Source organism: Zalophus californianus, chromosome 15 (assembly GCF_009762305.2).
Source record: "Zalophus californianus isolate mZalCal1 chromosome 15, mZalCal1.pri.v2, whole genome shotgun sequence".
Taxonomy (NCBI): Eukaryota; Metazoa; Chordata; class Mammalia; order Carnivora; family Otariidae; genus Zalophus; species Zalophus californianus.
In genome coordinates, this window is record NC_045609.1 from 24,205,753 (window position 1) to 24,212,256 (window position 6,504).

A 6,504-nucleotide genomic window follows, 5' to 3' on the forward strand; every position below is an offset into this window, starting at 1 on the left:
TTCTTTTTCTTTCTTCTCTTTCTCTCTTTTTTACCTCTGAAGGATCTGGAAATTTTCCTTAAGGAGTTCTGGCAAATAAAAAGTAGACTTCCTAGAATTCTACTAATAGCTTCCACCACTGATTTTTTTTTCCTGTATCAGTTAGGGTTTTTCAGTTATAAGCAACAGACACTGATTTTGGATAGCAAGCAAAACAGATTTTATTGTAAGGATATGAGAGAGCTTACAGAATTGAAGGAAAAACTAAAGACTCAAGCATGACAAAGTTAAGAAACAGAGTAAGTCTGGGATCCAGGTAGGAAATATGAACTTTCTTTTTAGAGTTCTGCAAGGAACCCACTTTCCTTTGTTGCAATAACTGGCCTAAAGAGTAAAATTCCTGGGTGAGAGAATTCAATGGGCCTAGCTTGGCTCAACTGCCATGGACTTGGATCTCAGGGTCCCTTGACAGACAGCTCCACCAAGACTGCTCTCAATAGAGGAGGGTGAGTTGCCAAGGGGTCATCAGGAAAAGGAAAATGGCACCTGGGTGGACAAAAAAACCAATAGATGCCACATACAGTGCCTTTGGTCAGGCTGCCTCCTCTACCTGGAATGCCTTCCCCACTGCAGACTCTAGTCCAGCTCAGACATCACCTCCACCAGGAAGTCTTCCCTGACTCAAACACATACCCTCCCCAGCTGCTGAGTTAGACATCCCACAGTCTTCTGGATTCCCTTCTCTTACTGTTCTTAAAACACTGGAGTGTGGGCACCTGGGTGGCTCAGTCGGTTAAGCATCTGTCTTCAGCTCAGGTCATGATCCCAGGGTCCTGGGATCAAGCCCTGCATCAGGATCCTTGCTCAGCGGGGAGCCTGCTTCTCCCTCTGCCTGCCACTCTCCCGTTTGTGCTCTCTCCCTCTCTCTCTCTGTCAAATAAATAAAATCTTAAAAAAAAAAAAAAACACTGGAGTGTAATTCTCTGAGTATGTGACTTTCTTGAGAAAAGAAACAATTTATTATTCAATCTTCTATGCTTAGCACCTCACACATAGTGGGCACTCAACAGATGTCTTTTGGATGATCAGTTGAAAGGAAAAATGGGCCAGTGATGAATCTGATACTTTGTAGAATCTGGACTATTTTGACTTTAAGTTATAGCTATATCTTTATATAGGCAGAAGGATTCAACTATATCAATCCAATAACTATCATCTTCAAAGCAGTATCAATACAAAATTTAAAGGATTTGTTGCAGCTTTTGGAGCATAGAATATAAGTACCTGTTTATTTTGTACTCAATAGCTAGTAAAGCAGACACTTAGTAAACACACCAAGTGAAATAAATTAAATCAGAACAATTCACCTCAAATAGCTGCTGTCGCCTGTTAGTCTTTCCAGTGAAGGTCTAATTCATTGAACATCAATCATGCTTTCCCATTCAAGCTCATCTGAAAATGCCCACAAATTTATAAAAGAATTTGTCAAGTGAGCTTCATGAGGGTGCTTCTTGGTTAGGAGGGTGCAGGTGCACAGGACCTGGTTGGCTCCCTCGAGCTGTGGGTTTAGGGAATGCTGAGAAAACTGGTGCTCGCTCAAAACTGAGGTAGGGACTAGTGAGCAAGTCGGATCCTCCTCCTCTCTCTGGCTGGCTGTCCCATGCAGCAGAAGCATGTTTTCAACCTTCTTCTCAAGACTGGGTTAATCCTTACCTTGGTAAGGCTGGGAAACCCTGGGTGTGGCCTTGAGCTCCTAGGTCAGGTCTGCGATTCCTCTAGAGTGTGCCTTTGTGCAGATACAAAAAGGAGCTGCCTACTATGCGGTCAGATTATGCAGGCTCCTGAATTAGCAGGTGGTGCCTACTCTGGATGGATGCAAATGTGCAAGATGTGCAGTCCCGTATCAAGGGGCATTGCTCAGGGAGCAGAGCAGGGACTGCGGTTCGGACCCCATTTGGCCAGCACCTTTGGGAAGCGAAAGGATTGCTCACCTATACACGGCATCCCTGCTGTAGGTGAGCCCTTTCTCCAAAGAGAGCATGATGCAGACTGAAACCAGGTACTACAAATCCAGAAGGCACTCTAGGCAATTAACAGGTCCCATTACACACTATCTTTTCAGAGACCTAACTGGAAAAGCCATAAGGAAGGACAGCCTCAGCATCAAGAAGGGGAACCCAGGGGCGCCTGGGTGGCTCAGTCCTTGAGTGTCTGCCTTCGGCTCGGGTCATGATCCCAGGGTTCTGGGATCGAGTCCCGCATCTGGCTCCCTGCTCAGCAAGAAGTCTGCTTCTCCCTCTCCCGCTCCCCCTGCTTGTGTTCTTTCTCTCGCTTTGTCTCTCTGTCAAATAAATAAAATCTTAAAAAAAAAAAAGAAAGGGAACCCGTTCTTTTAATTTTAAAATGCCAAACATATGGGAAAGCATAAACATCTGTGTATTACTATCAACAGCCTAGATTTAATAATAGCATTTTATCCTATTTTCTTCAAATCTCATTGAAGCCCCCCTCACAAACCACTACGATCCTCTTCTCTTTCCATCTCCAGACTGTCCTCCAGTTGGTATCTGTTCCGCCCATGCTCATATTTCATACTTTCTATGTATTTTTACACAAACAAGATATACGTGTTTTTTTAAAAAAATATGATTTAGGTGTACCTATATAATAAATACATATAAGCGACATATATTATATATAAATATATAATAAGTACATAGTATAATGTAACATATAGTATAAATATATAATGTGAACAATGTAAAGTTTGGTGTCTTTTCATATTTTTATCTAAATGGTATCATATAATTCAAACCCTTCTATAGTTTGTTATTTGCATGCCACTGTCATCTCTCAGAGATTGATCCATATTGGTACATGTAGCTCTATCTCATTCATTGTAACTGCTGCATAAGATTGCATTGTATGACTAATTCACAACTTACTTGTCTACCCTGTTCTGGATGGGCATTAATTCATTCCAGCTTTTTGTCTTTACAATGATGCAATGATCATTCTTGTGCCTGTTACTTTGTATACATGTGTAAGACATTTTCTAGGATATGCACTTACAAGTAGAATTTCTGGGTCTTGGGATATGCACTTCTTCACTTTTGAGAGATATTGCCAATGTGATCTCTAGAGTAGTATTCTCAACTTGCACTCTAACCAGCAATATGTGAGGTGTGTTTCCCCAGAGCCTCATCAAAACTGGTTTTATCAGATAATATCATTTTGGCCAGGCTCATGGGTATAAAATAGTATCACACTATGGTTTTAATTTGAATTTCCCTTGTTATTAGTGAGATTGAGTTTCTTTTTCTGAGTGTCCAGTTCATATTATCTGTCCTTTTTTCTTAGATTATCTTTTCTTAGTAAGTCATACGACTTTTTAAAAATAAATTTTATTAAAAATTCTTTGTTGATTATAAGCATTATATTTTTTCAGTCTCAAGCTTTGTACTTTAACTTTGTTTATTGTGTCTTTGTTGGTACAGAAGTGTAATATTTTAATATAATATTATTATTATAATATTATATTTTAATATAATATTTTAAAACCTCTTCCTTTTGGTGTGTGCCTTTTGAAACATAAACCCCTATGTTTAAAAGTTCCCTATATTTCCTCCTTAAAGTTTTAACCTTTCCCTTTCATATGTACATCTTAATTCCATCTGGAATTTACTTGCATCTAAAGTGTGAGGTAGGGATTTCCTGTTTCCATCAATCATCCTGGCACTTGAACTAATTCTTCCTCTCTCTGTAGATTTGTATTTCCGTCTCTGTTGTGAACCAAGTTCCCATGTGTTCATGAGTCTGTTGTGGAGACGATTCCATCAGTCTATCTGTCTCTTCCTGCACAAATACCAAACCCTTTCATTACTTTCAGAAAAGGCAGCTTCACTGATACCTGAAATGATGTCATTCTTTGGGTGAGATGTGAACACCTCCAGGGAGGGCAATGCTCAAATCAATGACAATGTGATGTACATATCTTGCTTGGATTCCTTCCAATCTGCCAATCCACTGAGAGAAGTGTTGACAGAGAAAATCAGAGAAAGATCCAGGGCACTCAAGGCTTCCAGAAAGGAGAAAGAAGACAGATTTAGATAGAGAGGCTCTTGGGCAGGAAACAAAAAGAAGATATCTCTAATTACTCAAGTTTTTTCTAGGCTTGGCCTTGAATGTAAATACATTTGTCCAGAAATATGGTACTTCGATATATAAATGTGCCCCCATAGCATTACTGGCCAACTCTCCCCATAAAATCATAGCCAGAATCATAGCTCACATTTACTGACACATGGGCTAAACACTTGATAGGCATTATTTCATTCAATCCCATAACATGGGTAATTTCCTTGAAATATACACAAGAAAATTGAAACACAGAGAAAGGAAGTGACTTGTACAAGATCATACAGCCCGGTGAGTGGCAAAACTCAGCTTATGTTCCTTGCTACTAGATTACGCGGCCCTTCATGTTGCAGAATGTTCCACACTAGAATGGGATTATCTATTTTTGAGGGGAGGGAGTGAATCTTATTTCACCATTACATCCTCAACCCAAGCACTGTGTTAGTCATACAATAGGCTCTCCATCAATATTTGTAGACAAGAATGAATAGATGCATGTTGTCTGTGGGGTCTGCGGTTTCTGAGTCATGAAAGGCTTAAGCGGTTTACTTAGTAGGCTGGGGGAGAAGAATCTTCACCTTACTTCCTCTGAAAGCCACGCCAAACCTCTTTGCTACTTACCCTCAAATGATGGCCTGAGTTACAAACACACAGCAATGTACTTCTTCCTATGTCGATCCTGGAAATGTACAAATAGTGTTGGGAATAGGGGCACACAAAGGTCTGTACAAGCCATCCTTCCGGCTTGGACATTGGCTTCCAACCTCTAGAAACCTTCCCATTTCCCAGATATGTCAGCATCGCTGGCTTGGTTTCTCAGCGGAAACAATACAACTTGGGGCGCCTGGGTGGCTGTCGTTAAGCGTCTGCCTTCGGCTCAGGTCATGATCCCAGGGTCGTGGGATCGAGCCCCGCATAGGGCTCCCTGCTCCGCCGGAAGCCTGCTTCTCCCTCTCCCTCTCCCCCTGCTTGTGTTCCCTCTCTCACTGTTTCTCTCTCTGTCAAATAAATAAATAAAATCTTAAAAAAAAAAAGAAAAGAAAGAAACAACACAACTTTGTCTCTTCACAAGGCTATGTGCTAAATCTGAAAAGTAGCTTGCAGCCCAACCCCACAGAGGCTGTTGCTGCCGTGGGGATTCCCAGCCAGTGCAGAGGTCCCTGCTGCTCAGTGGAGTTCCCCAACATGAGATGTAAGTGGGCCATAGAACTCACTGGTCTCTGGTCTCTGGTCTCTTGGGGAACATCACTACCATGACATCTCCTCTGGTGAACTGGTTTTGGGGAAAGCATCTGCAAGGAAGGGGCAGTTGTCATGTGTTAGGAGATAATTTCAGAAGGCCTGAGTCTCTCCCCAGACTCTGTAGAATTAAATGGATTGATTGGTGATGACTTCATAGCAGGTAGGCTTCTAGCTTCCACCTCCTTGGATCACCCTGTTTACCATCTCTGAACTGAGCTCAACCTCAGAGCCTCCTCAGGACCCACGCTGTGACCCCTGTTCCAGGCATAACCACGTAGGAAGCTTCCCAGTTGAGAAAGTGTCTCAATGTTAACTTCTTTGTGCTAGGAATTCTTATCCACTGTCATAATCATTCACTTGGATTCTGACATTGACTCACAATTCCTCGGAAGCTCTGTACTTTCTGAGTGTTGCCCAGCCATGCGGCTTCCCGACCGATCAGCTGATCCCGGCCTCAGGCGCCACACTCCTTGCCATGGATTCATACACCATCTTGATCCTCCCTGTGACTTGACATGCAATCCCATGGCCTAGAGAAGACCCCTCACTTTAAAAATCCATGCATAGATTTGACAAACATGTCCCGAACACCTCCTATGTTCCAGGCCTTCTTCTAGACATGACAACAATGAACAAGTTCCTGCCCTCAAAGACTTCCATTCTGGGGAGGAGGAAAGAAAATCGATACATAAATAACTAGTGCACATGATCTTCAGTAGTAATGAGCCACAGCAGCAAGAAAAATAAAGTAAGTTTCGAGAATAGGGAGTACCATAGGAAAGAGGAGTCACTTCTGATAAAGGAGCCAAGGAAGAAGGTAACATTTGAACGAGATGTGAATGAATGAGAGAGAAAGCCCCATGAAGATCTGGGGGGTGAACACACCCGGCAAAGCGGGTGAGGTGGAAATGAGTGTGGCAAGATGTGAAGGAACAGAAGGTAGGCCAGGGTGGCTGGAAGAGAGGCAGAGAGGAAGAGAATGGAGGAGACCAGATCACAAGGAGCAGACCATAGATCACGTGGATATTTGAGGCTCTGCTGAGGCCTTCTGACTGCACTGCAAGTATGCCGGAAAACCAGCGGAGGGTGGGAAGCAGCAGAATGATAGGACCTGACTGACGTTTTTCAAGCACTGAGGAGGACAGA

At 42.5% G+C, this 6,504-nt stretch overlaps 1 long non-coding RNA gene across 1 annotated transcript; it reads right to left on the reverse strand.

Annotated features, from left to right (window-relative positions):
* Positions 1-4,749: 4,749 nt before the first annotated feature.
* On the reverse strand, positions 4,750-5,653 carry LOC113919299. The gene is made up of 3 exons (XR_003518946.2): positions 5,560-5,653; positions 5,331-5,408; positions 4,750-4,795 (listed from the first exon to the last, which is right to left on the reverse strand). It is a non-coding gene; the product is annotated as an uncharacterized LOC113919299 (long non-coding RNA).
* Positions 5,654-6,504: the final 851 nt, after the last annotated feature.